The sequence below is a fragment of the Pristis pectinata genome, chromosome 2, assembly GCF_009764475.1.
Source record: "Pristis pectinata isolate sPriPec2 chromosome 2, sPriPec2.1.pri, whole genome shotgun sequence".
NCBI classification, from domain to species: Eukaryota; Metazoa; Chordata; class Chondrichthyes; order Rhinopristiformes; family Pristidae; genus Pristis; species Pristis pectinata.
Window position 1 is genome coordinate 31108106 of NC_067406.1, and position 20029 is coordinate 31128134.

At 41.7% G+C, this 20029-nt stretch overlaps 1 protein-coding gene across 3 annotated transcripts in view; it reads right to left on the reverse strand.

Moving 5' to 3' along the window:
- The window catches only part of atp8b1 (ATPase phospholipid transporting 8B1), a 150414-nt gene that overhangs the window by 105032 nt on the left and 25353 nt on the right, over nucleotides 1-20029 (reverse strand). The window lies entirely within an intron of this gene.

The window sequence follows — 20029 nt, forward strand, 5'->3', positions numbered from 1 at the left end:
GTCATAATGATCACACAAATACTGGCTTGTTGTAAAAATCCACCTGGTTTTCTAATGCCCTCCCCAAGGAGGTATGCTATTCTTAACTAGGCTGGCCTCAGTCAGGCTCCAGACCCACACCACAAGGTTGAGCCTTAAGTACACGCTAGCCTAACAAGTTTCATGGCAGCAGCTAATCGCCACCTTCAAAAGGGCAATTAGAGATGGACAATAAATGCTGGCCTTCCCTGCAGTGTCCAGGCCCCAATAAATTAGGAGAGAGTTTAAAAATCAAAACATGTGAAATATATGCAAGCTTTCCATTCTACATCGTGTTCAACTCCCAGCTGCCCATTTCCCCCCCAACACCTGACCAGCTAACCACCACTCTTATTCCCTTGGAATCTGCAAGGGTTGAATAAAATTGAACTCCCTAGAGAAATATCGTTATAAACAAACAAATTGTATCTATAGCACCATAAGCATTCCTGGACACAAAGGTGTTACATCAAAAAAAATGATACCAGACTACATGAGGAAGTACAAGGGGAGATGACCAGATTTAATTGAAGATAGAAAATGCTGGAAATACTCAACAATCAGGGTCTCTATGGAAGAGAAGGAGAGCCCATATTTCTGAGCATTTGTGTCAGCCTAGAGCATCTCCAATTTTTGTTCCAGTTTGGTTGAAGATGTAGGTTTAAAAGAGGTGCCTTGAAGGAAGAAGAGGATCGGAAAAAGTTCAGGTTGGAAATTCCAGAGCAGGACGCTTTGACAGTTTTATGCACTCATACAAGAACAATTGAAGTCAGGGATGCTCAGAATTGAATCAGCACAAATGACGAAAATTGTGAACTTAGAGGAGCCTCAGTAAACTGAGAAACCATGGAGGGGTTTTAAAAAAGGACAAGAATCTTTATTCCCCACTAGATCAAAAGCCACTGCAGATCAGCAAGGTTATTGCAAAAGCAGCACAGCATATAGAAGGTATTAAAAGATCTCTATTAAGTTTATCATTAGACAAAGATGCATATTCAAATTTCAGAAAATAAGGTTCCTGCAAGAACAAAGTGGGAAATTGCAGATATCCCCCAACTCACGGCAAAGTCTTTCATCTCATGTGGTCCTCCAAAATAAAGAGCCAGAGATCTAATTATCACAGAAGACAGAGCAACAACACAGAAGTTTTATAATTCACCCCCTCCCCCCCCAGTGGGGGGAATTTATCTTGCAGTTATACAAAATGTTGGTGAGGCCACACTTGAAGTATCGTGTACAGTTTTGGTCACCCTGTTATAGGAAAGATCCTATTAAACTAGAAAGAGTGCAGAAAAGATTTACCAGGATGTTGCCTGGTCTTGGGGGCCTGAGTTACAAGGAGAGGTTGCGTGGACTAGGACTTTATTCCCTGGAACGTAGGAAATTGAGGGGTGACCTGATAGAGCTATACAAGATCATGAGGGGCATAGACAGGTTGAAAGCACAGTCTTTTTCCCCCACAGGGAGGGCATGCTAAAACAAGAGGACATAGGTTTAAGATCAGAGGGGAGAGATTTAAAGAGAGATATCCTGAGGCAGATTCTTCACGCAAAGGGTGATGTATATTTGGAATGAGATGCTAGAAATATAGTGGTTGAGACAGGCATATTAGCAACATTTAAAAGCCATTGAGACAAGTACATCGATAGGAGGGGTTTAGAGGGCTGTGGGCCAAATGTGGGCAGGTGGGACTAGCTCACTGGGCATTATCGTCGACATGGACAAGTTGGGCCAAAGGTCCTGTTTCCGTGCTGTATGACTATGACAATGAAAGCAGCTGGGAGATGGGGGATGCAGGAGTTTTGTGGTGTGTATAGCTCTGTCTCCTGTATGACAAACAAAGGCAATTAACTCAGCAACTATTTAGAAAATTACCTAGAAATTATCTAGATAAACTTCTCTGTAAAACAAGGAAAAATTTCTCTGGAAAAATAATGCTGTGAGTGAAAGACAGCTATATATAAAATATGTGCAAAATTCAATTCCAGTTACTTATAGCAGTGTGGCCACCAAGCTTGTTTGACTGGGGAAATTAGGCAGCTACTTCACTCTGGATGGTTATACCACATCATGATTTGCAGCCACTTCATTACAAGCTGGATAAAGCAAAACGCAGCTCATCTTGTGAAGCAGATCAAGTGACTGTGATTCTGTCAGCCTCAGCTAAGTGAGGAATCAATATGATCGGAAAAAGGTCACAGTGAGCTGACCCACACCACCAATTGGAGCTGAACTGGGCTAAGTAGTTGAATACACTGGGTTTTTTTTGAGTTGGAGGATAGAATGGTTTCGAAAGATAGTGATTAAATATTTGAAGATTTAATTGTTATGAATTTTAATAACCTGTTAACTGGAATATAACTATGCACGAGATTACCATAAATCAGGAAATGATGCATATGGATTGAAGTTGGATAGGAAATTATGCAGTGACCTTTATACCAATGACAGCAAATGTTTTAAACCAGATTGTTCAGGGAAGAAAATGGAGACAATCTTGAAAATTAGGTGTAAATTAGGTAACTATTTCATAAAAGTATACTTCTAAAGCATTCTTTTACTTAAATTTAAATTTCCAGGTGGACCACATCTTTTCTGATCCTTAGCATCCTTTCTGGTCCATGTTGGTGGCATGCCCCAAGTAGAGTGGATTCCTTGTTTACTCATCTCATTATTGTGTGTGCAAAGTTTCCATCGTAGGTCAGCTGCCATTTTTGCTCACATGGAAACTCAATATACTTTCAAAAAGTAGTTTGTTGCACAAATAACTTGAAATGTGAAATTGCAATGACATAAGATTACAAATTGGCAAATTTTCATCTACATTGGGCATAAAGGTTCCACCCCTCCCCCCCCCCCCCCCCCCCCCCCCCCCCCCCCCCCCCCCCCCCCCCCGTATTGGTTTTGAATATAGTGAATTAGTATCATAGAACTGCAATGGACCCAAATGTTGTGCTTCCAGTGTTGATTTTTTGTGAGAAGTAGGATTATAACTATGTCATTTTTCAGTCACAAGCGTCTTTAAAAGGTGCTTAATTTGGAGGGGCAGGGAGGGACACCGAGCAGCAGAAGCTGAAGATGGAAGAGACTGAAGGCATAATCAAGTGTCAATTTTCAAAGAGTGAACAATTAAAAGAGGAGAAGGATTTAGGGAAATGTTACTGAGCTTAGAATTAAGGTTTTCGAAAGTGAAACACATCGAGTTTTCTTAACTGACATCATTACAGTTAGGATGAGTGGCCAAACTGGAGAGTGCACATATTGTACTTGACAGTACAGTATTTTGCAGTGCTACAATTATCAAGCAGTTAAAAAAAAGACAAATCATTCAACATCATGTCTTTGGACACAGTTGGCCATTCAACAATTTAACAAAGCAGTCAGGTTTAATTTTTAAACTTTTAACTTGGCAGGCATTAGATTTCGCCATATGCTACATTACCTGCATCTTAGTCAAAAGGTCTTACATTATCCTTCATTAAAGATGTAGAATGATCTCAATGGACTGTAATGAGAGAGCAGAGTCCAACATGACCAACTAAATAGATCTATGCTTTCTTGTATCTTAACTAATTGGTCAAGAACATACAAACTGGAAATGCACTCTCTTTCTACCTATCAAGGCTTTTGGCTTATGGCCCATTTTAAACTTTAATGCAACAATTATTCTGCACTCCAAATTGGTCTGTGCTACTAGTGACATTACGATTTATATAGATCAGAATTCATAGTATGGAACCTTGATAATCGTTGGATTATGTAGAGAAGAAATGGTGACTACATTCAGAATTGTGGTCCAAGAAGTGTTTTAAAACAAAAATGTTCTTTCATTATTTCTGCCCATTGAATGTGTAATGCACTGTGGCATGGACTTCAGACTAGTTCTAGTAATCGCCAACCAAGATGCCAAGAGATTCAAAGCAGAAGTGTGTAATCTGCAAGATGCCAAGAGATTCAAAGCAGAAGTGTGTAATCATTCAGGTTTAATGTCAAGGCACACTGACACATTGTGCTTACATCATATATAGAGGGATCTTGGGGCCCAAGTCCATAAATTCCTGAAAAGTGGCTGCACAAGTTGATAGGGTGATAAACTTTTCTTTATTAGTCGAGTTATTGAGTTCAAGGGTCAGGAAGTTATGTTGCAGATTTTATAAAACTGTAGTTGGGCCACATCTGGAGTATTAAATTCAATTCTGGTCACCCCATTATAGGAAGGATGTGGAGGTTTTGGAGAGGGTGCAGAAGAGGTTCATCGGGCTGCTGCCTGGATTAGAGGGTTAGTACCACAAGGAGAGGTTGGACAAACTTGGATTATTTTCTCTAAAGCAGTTGAGGCTGGGGAGAGACCTACTAGAAGTTTATGAAAGGCATGGATAAAGTAGAGAATCAGTATCTTTTCCCAGGCTCGAAATGTCTAATACTAGAAGGCATGCATTTAAGGTGAGTGGGTGTATTTAAATCACCAGCTTAATTAATTTGGCAACAACATCATGGGCCAAAGGGCCTGTTCCTGTGCTGTACTGTTCTATGTTCTATCAAATGGGCACAAGTTGGCATTAACATGTTGGCATATGATTTATTTTGCACATCATGCATAATACACCTCAGGTTGGAGAGCAAGTAAGGTTTTGCTCTACGGTGAAATAGCATGCTGCTATTCATCGTGTGGCCCAAAATGAGTAAGTTACTGTATGAACAATAATGCAGTTAGTTACTTGAAACAAAGCAAAAAGAAAATAAAACACCCAGGATTAATTTGAACTTGGAAGTGTGACTGTATTGTTTTTCCTGTTCAATATCCATGATGTCACGTTCTAACTAGCAGAGCATTCAGAGGACAAATGTTCTTTACAATTGCTTGTAGAGCAAATTTTTAAATTTTATTTTACACCCGCAAAAAGTCATACCTCACAGCTTGTGTGTTTGTTTACAAGTGGTGCCCTAACAGAACAACTTTAAGACTGATGAAGTTGTTGAAATTTGGCCTGTTATCAGACATCTTCATTGTTCAAGACAAACAAATTAAGTGTCTACTTTTCAAGACAACGTTTTACTGTGGGTATAGGCACAAAAAAATATCCATTCCCCTTAAGTTTATGAAAGCACCCAAGTCATTCAAGACAAAAGACTATCTTATCTACAGCATTGGAAGCTAAATTTTTTCAATCTTGCCAACCAAGAACAATTAGGCTATGTAGTAGAGTCCAGGAATTGAAGACTATAATCCAGGATGTGGTCTTGAGATTCCACTAGACAAATAGGCACAAATTTTCTTCAACCCTTTGAGATAACCAATAAAAAAAAACTTATGATGGGAAACACTTAACTGGAATATTCTTTACCGCTCAATCACTTTCTGACAGGAACGAGGTGAAAGGTGGTATATCCAAGGGATAAAACACTAGAGTAATGGTGCAAGGTTGGCAAGGTCTGAAGCCACAAGTCATTTCATGAAACCTCCAGGGTAGATGGCCAGCAACCATTAAATACCAGTAATTATAACTACATTGAATACAGACAGATGTCCAGCAATCAACTGTCAATGTGGAAGAGAAGAAAAACAGAGTTTATTGCTGGATCAGTAAAATCTAGACCAAAAATCCATTCTATCCCAATGACCCAGAGTTTATCCAAATAATCAGATTATGGACAACTTCCTTCTGTGTTCTATTAAAATTTAACTTCTGGCCATTTGGAGGGAGCTTTGTTTACATTCATGAGCACATTAACTAAGGTCTTTCTAGGGGCAGGAGACTTCCAGCAGGAGCCAAGTAATACAAATGAAACAAGGGGGAGCAGACAGGATCTCAAACCAACAAAATCTGTTGGAGGAACTCAGCAGGTCAAGCAGCCTCTTTTGTTTTGGGGGTGGGGGTGTAATTGTGCATATTTTGGGACTAGTTCCCACCCAAACCATTGACAATTACTCCCCCCCCCCCCCCCTCACAAATGCTGCTTGACCTGCTGAGTTCCTCCAGCAGATTGTTTGTTATGGTTTGATTTTCCAGCATCTGTTGTCTCATAATGTCATGATGTCAAACCAGCAGATGCATTACAAACACAAAGAAATAGTCAAAATTTGTCTCTTTAGAAACTCGCTTTCCCCACTATAGTACATCTTCTGAGCTATAGTTTCCACAGTTGTGAACCAAACTCCAGTACCTCAATACTACACTTGAAATTATAAACTCAAATCTCTGAAGTGGAACACAAATTTGCAGTGGACTCCAGGAGTAGGCCATGTCTGGCATTTTAAATCTTGAACCTCTGAATAGTTGCTGAGCTGTGGCTGAGCAAGCTACTCAATGTTTCGAGAGTGAAAAAAAGGTAGACATTTGTTCAAATGATAGAATCAGAGGATATCGAGCAGAAAGGAATTGAGACACACAGACACAATTTAATTTCAGGGTGGAATGAGCACAGTGGACTATATCCCCAATGTGAAGTACGATTTTCATCCCATTGCCCCCAATCCTTTTGCAAGTTCTTGGGCTTTGTGGTCACTTGTGCAACTTGAACTGTTGTCCATTATGAAACTAGCATTTAAGTTACATCCTCTTTTACTCAGGACCAACACAAATTCACCTGCCACCCATTGCAACAGTCACATTTTATTGTGTTCTGTAAAACTAAACAAGTTGAATTGAAATGAAATTTTTATCTTGATCAACAAAATCATAGATTAGTACAGCCATCATTTTAACTACATGCATGATAAAGCTTGATACTGCATGAAGATGGTCTTTGCACATATATTCTCTTCCTATTCAGGATGTTCACTCCTTTGCTGAGATGCAGTCCCTTGGGTACTTGTCAACCTCTGGTACCAAATTATAATTCTATGCAACCTCCATACAGAATGTCAGCAAATTATTTGGCTGCAGCTACATAAAATAGTTCAATCCTGTCATTGCATATACGCATCTGCCCAGTTTAAAGAATCATTAAAATCACATTCATAAAGCAGGAAACATTTCCCCCTCGTACTCAGGATACAATGTTACCCGAGTTGCCTTTGCCATTCTCCGTGGGAATTCATAATCTTTTGCGGAGTCTGGAAAGTGGGGGAGGCAGTTCCTACCCAATATGGGTGGCACGGTATAGCAGTTAGCACAACACTACTACAGCACCAGCGACCCGGGTTCAATTCCTGCCGCTGTCTCTAAGGAGTTTGTACGTTCTCCCCGCGACTGCGTGGGTTTCCTCCCACATTCCAAAGACACATAGATTAGGAAGCTGTGAGAATGCTGTGTTGGCGCCGGAAGCGTGGAGACACTTGTGAGCTGCCCCCCCTCAAACACTCTGCGCAAAAGATGCATTTCACTGTGTGTTTCCATGTACATGTGACTAATAAAAATATCTTATCCTCATCTTAAATGCTCACAGCTAGAAGAGCTAATCTGAGAAACAACTTCATTTAAAATTAAAATAAACACTCAAGATGTCACAGAGCAAATGCAGAGAGAGAAATTATTTAGAGATACACGACTGCAGATGCTGGAATCGGGAGCAACACACAAAGTGCTGGAGAAACTCAGTGGGTCAGACAGCATCCATGGAGGGAAATGGACAGTCGACATTTTGGTCTGCAGCCCTTCATCTGGTCAGTCTAGATGAAGGATGCTGCCTGACCCACTCATTCCTTCAGCACTTTGTGTGTTTCTCCCGATTCCAGCATCTGCAGTCTTGTATCTCTAAATAAATCCAGGAATTGCTTTTCATAAGAATCTGAAAATAAATTAGGCATCTAACAAGTTTAAAAACAATACAGGGCAGAGAAACTGGCAAAGGGGAGAGAACACAGGGCCTGTAACTTGAGATTTCCAGCACTTCCCATTTGAATCCAATCTGTCAGTGCTCATAACGTTTAGCTTTTTTGCTGTCAAGGGAAAGAACAAGTTTTAAATACGGTAGTACTGCAAACCAACATCTTTAAGGAAATACCAGAGCTGTATAGTGGAACTGTGCAGCAAACTCAAGTCTTTTGGCAATTTAAAAAAAATGCAGCAGCTTAAGTTTCTCATCAAATTGGAATATTTGTTGAAACTGAATTGCTATTTTGAGAAAGAGCTGAAAATTTCAAGTGATATAATTTATTGCATTAAATGAAGAGCTCATACACAATAGTTCATACAAGCTGTGTAATTATTGACTCAGCAACGGCACTGGAAAATTTTGCAAGCTTGGTCAATAACATGGCTAAGAGCTAATGTTTCCTGGAACAATTCTTGTGGGCATTTCTCAATCTCCAAGTTTGAATAAAGGTGTGAGGCTTTTATTGGCTTCTGCACTTCCTGAGGGATTTTCATCTTTAATCTACTCTGTTTACTTACCACTTCGAAACTGGTGTAATATGTTTTTCCCCACTCTTTCCCTCTTTCTTTCAAATGGCCTACACAGGTCCTACTTTTGAAGACCTCCAAAAGTATGCTAGCTATAATGTGCATTTTTGGGAATCCTAAGACAGCATTTACATTGTTTTTGAAATGAAATGTGTTTTGTTTTGGGTGACTCGACATCCAAACACTACTGGGATTGGTATAAATTATACTCGTGATATACAGATAGTTGACACAAGGCTGGGGCTATGTAACAAACCGGGAGATAAATAGTATCCTATGCCATATATTTCATCAGTCTGTTGATTGTGTTCAAACAGGCTGCAGCAAAGTTAAGAGACAACTGAAATATTTCATGTCATGTCAAAAATTACAAGAGGGCACAAAAAGACTTCATCTAAAATAACTTTAAAATATTATTCAGTTGACTGTGAGCACCAAGGTTACACCCCTCCTCTCCACTCCCTGCTTTTATTGGGAAGTTTATCTACCAAGCAGTAGAACATAAAGTTCTCAAATTCCATTTCACATTTCTACTGTGCAAACCAATTTCAATGATCACAGCTGACTTCTGTGTATTGTTAAAATAAGACAGTTTCTAGGATTTGAACAGGAATAGAAGCAATGCTTCCACCTCACTGGTTAACAGTTCACAGATACTCCATTCCAAAGGAGGAAACATTCATTGCTTGTTTGTTACATGATATGTTGAGTGGCTGAAAGCAGTTAAGTAATTTTATTTGGGAAAATCTGAATTAAACCATAAAAACACAGACAAGACAATGAGTGATTAAGGTTAACATGAAACAAAAAAAATCAACTCCTGGGAAGCTTGTACCACAATTTTACCAAGGAGAGCGAACACACAGGTATTGGTATATTATTGTCACTTGTACAAGTGAAAAACTTGTCTTGCATACCGATTGTACAGGTCAATTCATTACACAGTGCAGTTACATTGAGTTAGTACAGAGTGCATTGATGTAGTACAGGTAAAAACAATAACAGTACAGAGTAAAGTGTCACAGCTACAGAGAGAGTGCAGTGCAATAAGGTGCAAGGTCACAACAAGGTAGATCCTGAGGTCATGGTCCATCTCATTGTTTAAGGGAACCATTCAATAGTCTTATCATAGTGGGGTAGAAGCTGTCCTTAAGTCTGGTGGTACGTGCCCTCAGGCTCCTGTATCTTCTACCCGATGGAAGAGGAGAGAAGAGAGAATGACCCAGTTGGGTGGGGTCTTTGACTATGCTGGCTGCTTCACTAAGACAACGAGAGGTAAAGACAGAGTCCAGAGTCCAAGGAGGGGAGGCTGGTGTCCATGATGTGCTGGGCTGTGTCCACAACTCTCTGCAGTTTCTTGCGGTCCTGGGCAGAGCAGTGGCTGTACCAAGCCGTGATATAATAAACAGAAAAGAACATGCTTGACTCAATGGCAGATCTCGTCACTAAACTCATGGCACAAGTTCAGCTTTCTGTAGTTGACTATTATATGGAGGGATGGTCAAAAAATTCCTAGAATGCACCACTGGCAAAGTCAAAAGTGAAAGTGGGCAGATTGTGCCCCTGCATCATAACACCAGAAACCTCAGGTTGCTGCCTATGTGGAGTTTGCACATTCTCCCAGTTTGCAGGGATGGGCAGAGGGCAGTGGTAAGAATGGCTTTCCAATCCTGAGCAAAGTTAGACCTAGCATTCATTTAAGATGAGAGGGGGTAGGTTCAGAACAGACGTGAGGTGTAAGTTTTTTTTAATTCAGAGAGTGGTGGACGCCTGGAATGTGTTACCTGATAGGGTGGTGGAGGCAAATTCACTGGGGGCTTTTAGGAGGGTCTTGGATGGGAATGGGAGGAAAATAGAGAGATATGGGCATTGTTGGCACAACATTGTGGGCTGAAAGGCCTGTTCTATGTTTAGTGTGGGACCCATGATTCAAAAATGAGAGCTACAATCATGCAGATGTAAAGAGATGTTTTGATTATTTTGGTTGAATAAAACATGGTAAATTATTTGTTTGGGTGTTTTTGAAATATTATCTTAAAAAGCCTGAATAGGTTTTAAAATGTCAGACAAAAGAATCACTTTTACAGCAAGGAGTTGGCATATTGGAGGGTCAGTGAGGGCAGGGAAAGTGAAGGGAACTGTTGGAAAGGCAGTTTGCCATCTGTCAAAGGTTTCATGATTATTACAGAGAGACAGGGTTCCAATATGCTGCTGCTCGACAATAGGATAAGGCAGAGGGGAGGGGCATCTCACCTCAGGTGGAAGACTCCAGCCAGCAAAACTCAGCTGATTGATTTTTTTGCCAATTATAATGACCTTTACATTAAATTATTGATGTCCCCCTCCGGGACATGCCCTCTTCTCATCACTACCATCAGGGAGGAGGTACAGGAGACTGAAGACCCAAACTCAATGATTCAGGACCAGTTTCTTCCCCTCTGCCATCAGATTTCTGAACTGCCTATGAACATGACCTCATTGTGCAAAAAAAAGGAAACAATTTATAGTAATTTTAATGTCTTTGCACTGTTGTTTGTGACAGTACAAATTTCACATCATACAAGACAGTGATAATAAACCCGATTCTGATATAATATTCCTTTATATTACCTTATTTCCACCAACCCCCCCCCCCCCCCCCCAATCACCTTAGACTTCATTGTCCTTTTTATTTCCCTTTAACCTTGCATTTGTCATATTTAAATTTAGGTGTAATTTTCTAATTCAATTTGACAAGTTATGTCTTATTCACATCTTTGTATTTTGTGGCAACTCAGTGATACCCCACATATTTCCTCCTAGGACATAACCTATCGTTTTATCTACCGATTTATTTTTATCCCATTTGAACTTATTTTCTTATACAATTTATAAGCAATGGTTCATGCTCAGCACTCTCTGAATCTCTCAAGTCAAAGGCTACTGGCTCAAGTTCCACTTCAAAAGATCTCAACACAAGGCTGCCACTTCAGCTAAGACTCAAAAGGATTGACTCAGGCAAAAGATGACATTTCTGAGTTAGTCAAGGCCCAATCCACTCTCCAAGGTGTACAAGATTGAACTATGCTGCATTCAGACAAGACTGAAGATGTTTGCCTCAGTTTTCTGGACAATAACCCTTAAACAAAACCTAATCTGCTCTTTGTTGCAGTTTGTGAACAGCAATGCATTGTTTTCTCCAATATTAATGAGGTGACACGTTAGGAGTGAAATCCTTTGTTCTTAAACATTTTGGGATTGACTGAGGCAGTCAGAGAGCAAATGCAATTGTCTTTTGTTGAAACTGACTATTCAGTTTTATCTTTCCATAAACCATCAAATTTAATTCCATTATTATTATAGAACGTAGAACATTACAGCACAGTACAGGCCCTTCAGCCCACAATGTTGTGCCAACATTTTATCCTATTCTAAGATCTATCTAACCCTTCCCTCCCACATAACCACCTATTTTTCTATCATGTGTGTTGGATGTTTCCCTACACAGTTGTTCCTATTTGTTTCCTTAAACTGTGCCCAGCATAAACTAACCCATGTATGAGCTTCCCCACTTCTCTTTTCCCACTAGTAACACATTTAGCTTTTTGAATTTGAATCTAATAGATACAATTCTTGTATCACCCTCTGTAACAGCCTGCAATCAATTGTTGAAATGGAACTTAAAGCAAAATTGTCTCTCATATTAAGGTTGCCAACCTTACCTAGAAATTTTTCAGAAATGAACAAAGACCACACAGGTGCTGCTTTCGAAAACCAAGGAGATATGTTCATTGTTGACACCATACCTCAATAGCAGGGATGTCAAATTACAATACAGAAAAAACACCTAATGAAAATGAAGATCTATGGCTCTCAAGCTTAGCTCCAGAAAATGGAAAATGAGTTAAATGAAAATCCAAGCAGCCATTCATAATGATATAGATTGAATGTAATCAATAAAGGCAACATGAATGGGACTAATGAATGAGGTGCTGACAGTTAGCGACACTAAATCCCACACAGGCAGAATCCAATGTTTTGCTCCAATTCAAAACTCTCCTACCTTCCAAACTTGTCACAAATCTTCCCCTTTCAACCTCTTTGAGAGAGAAGACTGAACAGCCAGTTTCGAAGTTTTTCTCCTCTTTCATGATAGTGACTTAAGTGTGCACAGTGCTTTCTATCTTGCAATTAAATCATGTCTATGGAGAGTTTTATCTTGGTGACCATTATTCCTCCAACACCCATGCTCTAATGCTCTGTAGTTCATTGCTCCAATTCAGGAAGTTGTTTGGTTTGGTTCTCAGGGACTGCTGCAGAAACTGGCAAGTCTGCGTTCTGGGAGCAAGTGGGCAAACAAACACTGGGAATTAGAGATCCCAAGAACAAAAGTAGGTCAGATAATTGGCCCTTTGTGTTTGAGGCATGATACGGCAGACTAGCCTTTAGCACAATTTAGGTCGGGCCTTAATGTTACATAGCTTTAAGATTGCAGGGAAATATTGAAAGGCAAAAGGGAGTCAATATTTACATAGTTTAAGCAGTTGCCTTCTCAGGAATTAACATGCTGACTGACTTGCAAATATTTTTTTCAAATTTTGTCTGTTTTGTTTGCAAGGAAGCTACAATACTTTTTATTTTGAAGTTCAACATGCAAGTTAGGTGGGGCCAGATTTCTCTCTCTCTCTCTCTCTCTCTCAATCTTGCAGTTCCACTTGAAAGATCATCAACCCCAAACATTAACCTCCTAGCAAGAGATTTAAAACATGCAATACAATCAGGAACTGGAAGGGTTTTTAAATAAACCAGAGCCCAATAAGTTTAAAAGTAACACCTCAATTTCATCCCCAAATTTTTTTTATTATACCATTAAATCTCAATGGAGAACCTATCTTACATTACTGCATTCCAGTCCTCCTTTTCTCATTGAAGAGTTCCTGTTGGATTAAAGTTAGGAAATTCCCTGGATGAATGGAATTTTTTTTCAGATTTCAAAATTACATCATACTGGATTTGGCATCATTATACTTATGAAAAAATATAAAGGATTGTGCAGCTCTTAGTCCAGCCCCACCCAATCTGTGAACTTCATGCTACATCACAAATTGCCTCAGGCCCACCAATACATTCTATATTTAAAAACATAATTAAATGTACTCTTATGCGAAGAATCATTTTGAACTCTTTGGGTCCCTGGCATCATAGGTGCAACACCTGCCCTTACACCACCTCCATCCAGGGACCCAAACAGTCCTTTCAGGTGAGACAGATTTACCTGCACCTCCCTTAATATCATCTACTGCATTCGGTGCATCTGAAACCTTTCCCAACAGGACGACAACAGAGTTATATTTAAACTGGATAGTGGCATTGTAATATGGAAAAGCAAGGAACCTTACACAGTACAAGAGCACGAGGCATGGAAAAGAATGGATGATGACACCAATAGGATTGAAAATGGATGTCAAACAGATGAGTAAATACTCAGACATAGCATTACTTAAAGATCTGGGACTGAAGAAGCTGGTGCAGGAGGGAGGGTTATAGATTTCTGGATCATTGGGATCTCTTCTCGGGAAGGTGGGATCGGTACAGAGAGGATGGGTTACACCCGAACCAGAAGGGGGCCAATATCCCTACGGCGAGATTTGCTAGGGTGGTTCAGGAGGGTTTAAACTAGTTTGTGAGGGGGAAGGGAACCGGAGGAGTAGGTCAGAGGAAGAAGGGGATGGGGAAAAGTTAGATCAAACAGGTCGACAGGAAAAGCAGAATACAGGCTATAAAAGTAGTAAGGTAGATGAACTGAAGTGTTTACTTAAATGCAAGAAGTGTCAGGAATAAGAGGGATGAACTGAGGGCTTGGATAAGTATGGGGGACTATGATATCGTGGCTATTACTGAGACGTGGCTGACGTCAGGAGAGGAGTGGATATTGAATATTCCTGGTTTTCAGTGTTTTAAGAGGGATAGGGAATGGGGGGAGAAGAGGAGGAGGGGTGGCGATACTGGTCAGGGACACTGTTACAGCTGTGGAAAAGATGGATGTTGTAGAAGGATCATCTCCAGAGTCCGTATGGGTGGAATTAAGGAACAAGAAAGGAGCAGTTACTCTACTAGGAGTATTCTATAGGCCCCCCGGTAGCAGTAGAGATATAGAGGAGCAGATTGGCAGGCAGTGTTTGGAGAGAAGCAAAAATAACAGGGTTGTTATAATGGGAGACTTCAACTTCCCAAATATAGACTGGAACCTGCTTAGTGCCAAAGGTTTAGATGGGACAGAATTTGTTAAATGTGTCCAGGAGGGATTCCCGACGCAGTATGTTGACAGGCCGACTAGAGAGAATGCCATGTTAGATCTAGTTTTAGGAAATGAACCGGGACAGGTGAAGGATCTATTGGTGGGTGAGCATTTGGGGGACAGTGACCATTGCTCCATAACCTTTAAAATTGTCATGGACGGGGACAGGTGCAGAGAGGACAAGAGGATTTTTAATTGGGGAAGGGCGAACTATGAGGCTATAAGGAGAGAACTTGGGAGTGTAAATCGGGATGTCCTTTTTGAAGGAAAATGTACCATGGAGATGTGGTCAACGTTCAGGGATCTTATGCAGGATGTTAAGGATAAATATGTCCCGGTGAGGCAGAGAAGGAATGGCAGGGTGAAGGAACCATGGGTGATGAGAGAGGTGGAATGACTTGTTAGGGAGAAGAAGGTAGCGTACATGAGATATAAGCAACAAGGTTCAGACAGGGCCCGTGAGGAATATAGGGTAGCGAGGAAGGAACTTAAGAAAGGGCTGAGGAGAGCTAGAAGGGGATATGAAAAGGCGTTGGCTAGTAGGGTTAAGGAAAATCCCAAGGCCTTTTTCAAGTATGTGAAGGGTAGGAGCATGGCTAGGGTGAAGGTAGGTCCGATTAAGGACAAAGGTGGGAGAATTTGCCTGGAGGCGGCGGAAGTGGGAGAAGTTCTCAATGAGGACTTCTCTTCGGTATTCACCAGGGACAGGGGTCTTGATGACGCGGAAGGGAGTACTGGTAGGAGTAATGTTCTCAAGGTTGTAGATATCAAGAGCGAGGATGTGTTGAAGTTGTCAAATAATATTAAGACAGATAAATCTCTGGGCCCTGATGGGATTTTCCCCAGTCTGCTTCGAGAGGCTAGGGAGGAGATTGTTGAACCGCTGGTAAGGATCTTTGAGTCCTCGTTGTCCATGGGGATGGTGCCAGAGGACTGGAGGGTTGCGAATGTTGTCCCCTTGTTCAAAAAAGGTAATAGGGATAGGCCAGGGAATTATAGACCGGTGAGTCTCACGTCTGTGGTGGGTAAGCTGTTAGAAAGGATTCTAAGGGATAGGATTTATGAACACCTTGAGAATCATGGACTGATTAGGGACAGCCAGCATGGCTTTGTGAAGGGAAGATCTTGCCTCACAAGCCTGATAGAGTTCTTTGAGGAGGTGACCAGGAAGATTGATGAGGGCAGTGCGGTGGATGTGGTTTACATGGATTTTAGTAAGGCGTTTGATAAGGTTCCTCATGGTGGGCTTCTTCAGAAGGTCAGAGGCCAAGGGATCCAAGGAAGCTTGGCTGTGTGGATTAGGAATTGGCTTGCATGTAGAAAGCAGAGGGTTGTGGTGGAAGGAGTGCCCTCGGATTGGAGGGCAGTGACTAGTGGTGTCCCACAGGGATCGGTTCTGGGACCTCTACTTTTTGTGATATTTATAGATGACTTAGATGAGGGGGTGGAGGGCTGGGTTAGTAAGTTTGCGGACGACACTAAGATCGGCGGTGTTGTGGATAGTGTGGAGGGCTGTCGGAGCTTACAGAGGGATATTGATAGGATGCAGAGCTGGGCTGACAAGTGGCAGATGGAGTTAAATCCGGAGAAGTGTGAGGTGGTACACTTTGGAAGGACAAACTCCAGGGCAGAGTACTGGGTAAATGGCAAGGTACTTGGCAGTGTGGAGGAGCAGAGGGATCTGGGGGTTCATATTCACAGTTCATTGAAAGTTGCCTCACAGGTGGAAAGAGCAGTTAAGGCGGCCAACGGGATGTTGGCTTTCATAAGTCGCGGGATTGAGTTTAAGAGCCGCGAGGTGATGATGCAGCTTTACAAAACTCTAGTTAGGCCACACTTAGAGTACTGTGTTCAGTTCTGGTTGCCTCATTATAGGAAGGATGTGGAGGCGTTGGAGAGGGTGCAGAGGAGATTTACCAGGATGCTGCCTGGATTAGAGCGTATGGAATAGGAGGAGAGGCTTAAGGTGCTAGGGCTTTATTCACTGGAAAGGAGGAGGATAAGAGGAGACATGATAGAGGTATATAAAATATTGAGAGGAATAGATAGAGTAGACAGTCAGCGCCTCCTTCCCAGGGCACCAATGCTCAAGACGAGAGGGCATGGCTTTAAGATTACGGGTGTGAGGTTCAGGGGAGATGTCAGGGGGAGGTTTTTCACCCAGAGAGTGGTTGGTGCATGGAATGCACTGCCTGGGGTGGTGGTGGAGGCAGATACATTGGACAGGTTCAAGAGCTTGTTGGATAGGCATATGGAGGAGTGTAGGATGGGGGGATATGCAGGAGGAAGGGGTTAGGTAGTGTGAGGGTGGTTTGATGGACAGCACAACATGGTGGGCCGAAGGGCCTGTTTTGTGCTGTATGGTTCTATGGTTCTTAAGAGAGAACTGCAGTCAAAACAGCTGGTGCTGATGGAATAGCACTAAGGCAATGTTGTTCATACTGTGGTCATCAAATCAGGCCAAAAAAAAATGCATTTCATCTTCATTGACCAACCAAGACACATTTCCTCCTGCACTTTCTGACCCGACCACTGCACTTCTCTCAATGCTTGAATTGCATCACTGCTAACAGTTACAAAACTTCTGGCCTAAGAACTCATTTTGACCACAGGTTGAGCAATCCGTTTCCCTCTGGTGAAATCACTCATCAACTAAGTACAGCTAACATCCCAAAAAACTCCTGAATTACTTCTTCAGCACCTCACCTAGCACCTTTCAGATCTCAGTAAATTCCTGACTTACTAAAAGCCACAGATCAAATTATATCCCACATTAACTGCTGCTCCATTAAAAAGAGATCGATGAACATCAAGGGAATCAAAGGATACAAAATAGTGCTGGAATATTGCGCTATCCAGCCACTTGATAAATGGCAGAGTAGGACTGAAGGGCCAGATGGCCACTCCTGCTTGTTTCCAATATTTTTGTCAATCACCTTCTTCAATGAGTTAGAGTAGTTTAAAATCATCTTCATCACAGACCACTGTGTAACCTGCATTGACTACACTTAATAGATACATTCCTTTCTTTGCCTGGGAGACACATTCCCCTTTGTTTTAACCTACTTTATAAACCATTTAGCCATTCCAGCTTCAATTCAGATGTAAATTGTTTTTATCTTTTTTAAAAAAAAGTAGTGATGCAATTCAAGCGTTGAGAGAAGTGCAATGGTCAGGTCAGAAAGTGCAGGAGGAAACTTAAAAAAAATCATGAAGAACGCCACATCTACTAAGTGATGTAATCTGGGTAGAGCTAAGGAATAAGAATGGTGCAATCATTCTGATGGGGTTGTACTGAAGTTCTCCCAATTGCCAGTGGGAGTAAAGGAACAGATATGTAGGCAGATAATGGAAAGATGTAAATGCAATAAAGAGGTGACTTCAATTACCACAGATTTGGTAATTAGTAATTGGTTTATCATGTGTACTGAGATACAGTGAAAAGCTTTGTTTTGCATGCCATCCATACAGATCATTCCAAACACAAGTACCTCAAGGTAGTACAAAAAGAAAAAGAACAACAGAATGCAGAATAGTGTTGAAGATACAGAGAAAGTGAAATTCAAGTAGACAAATAAAGTCTAAGGGCCATGACAAGGTAGACTGAGAGAGCAAGAGTTCATCTTTATTGTACAAGAGGTTCCTTCAAGAGTCTTATAAGCAGTGGGATAGAAGCTGTCATTGAGCCTGGTGGTATGCATTTTCAAACTTTTGTACCTTCTACCCAATGGAAAGCGGGGGAAGAAGAGAGAATGACCAGGGTGGGAGGGGTCTTTGATTATGTTGGCTGTTTTCCTGAGGCAGCAGGAAGTATATAGAGTCAATGGAGGGGAGGATGGTTTTCGTGACTGACTGGGCTGAGCTTGCAACTCTGCACTTTCTTGTACAGTACTCTTGGGCAGAGCAGTTGCCATACCAAGCTGTGAATCAGGATAAGAAAATTAGAATCAGGTTTATTAATCACTGACTTGTATCATGTGAAATATGTTGTTTTGCGGCAGCAGTACGGTGTAAAGACTAAAGAATTACAAAATAAATAAATAGTGCAAAACAAAAATGGAATAATGAGGTAGTGTTCATAGACCGTTCAGAAATCTGATGGCAGAGGGGAAGAAGCTGTTCCTAAATCGTTGAGTGTGGGTTTCAGGCTTATGTACCGCCTCCCTGATGGTAGTAATGAGAAGTGGGCATATCCTGGATGGCATGGGTCATAGTGATGGATGCCACCTTCTGGAGGCACCATCCCGAAGATATCCTTGATGGTGGGGAGGGTTGTGCCCATGATGGAGCTGGCTGGGTCTGCAAGCCTCTGCAGCTTCTTTTGATCCTGCACATTGGAGCCTCCATACCAGGCTGTGATGCAACCAATCAGAATGCTCTCCACTATAGATCTATACAAATTTGCAAGTGTCTTTAGTGACATACCAATTCTCTTCCAACTCCTAACAAAGTAGAGCTGCTGGCATGCCTTCGTCATGATGGCATCAAAGTGTTGGGCCCAGGATAGATCCTCCGAGATGTTGACACCCAGGAACTTGAAGCTGCTCAGCCTTTCTACCGCTGACCCCTCAATGAGGACTTGTGCATGTTCTCCCGACTTCCCTTTCCTGAAGTCCACAGTCAATTCCTTGGTCTTGCTGACGTCGAGTACGAGGTTGTTGTTCGGCTGGTTGAGTGGTGTTGCAACTATCTCACTACTGTATGCTTCCTTGTCACCATCCGAAATTCTACCAACAGTGGTGTCATCTGCAAATTTATAGATGGTACTTGAGCTGCACTTAGCCATGCAGTCATGAGTGTTGAGAGAGTAGAGCAGTGGGCAAAACAGGCATCCTTGAGGTGCGCTGGTGTTGATTGTCAGTGAGGAGGAGATGTTACGACTGATCCACACTGACTCTGGTCTGCCGATTAGGAAGTCGAGGATCCAGTTGCAGAGGGAGTACGAGGGCTCAGGTTTTGAAGCTTCTTGATTAGTACTGAGGAGATGATGGTATTGGGCTCTGAGCAGTAATCCATAAACAGCAGCCAACACATGTTTTGCTGTTGTCTCGGTGCTCCAAAGCAGAGTGGAGAGCCAGTGAGATTGTGTCCACTGTAGACCTGTTGTGGTGGTAGGCAAATTGCAGTGGGTCCAGGTCCTTGCTCAGGTAAGAGTTAATTCGAGCCATTACCAATCTCTCAAAGCAAGGTAGATCTGAATGCTGCTGGTTAATAGTCATTGAGACAGCTCACCCTGCTCTTCTTAGGCACCGATGATTGCTGCCCTTTTGAAGCAGGTGGGAACCTCAGACCGCAGAGGCTGAAGATGTCCTTGAACACTCCAGCCAGTTGGTCAGCACAGGCTTTCAGTACCTGGCTAGGTATACTGTGTGTGTGTGTTGGGGGGGGG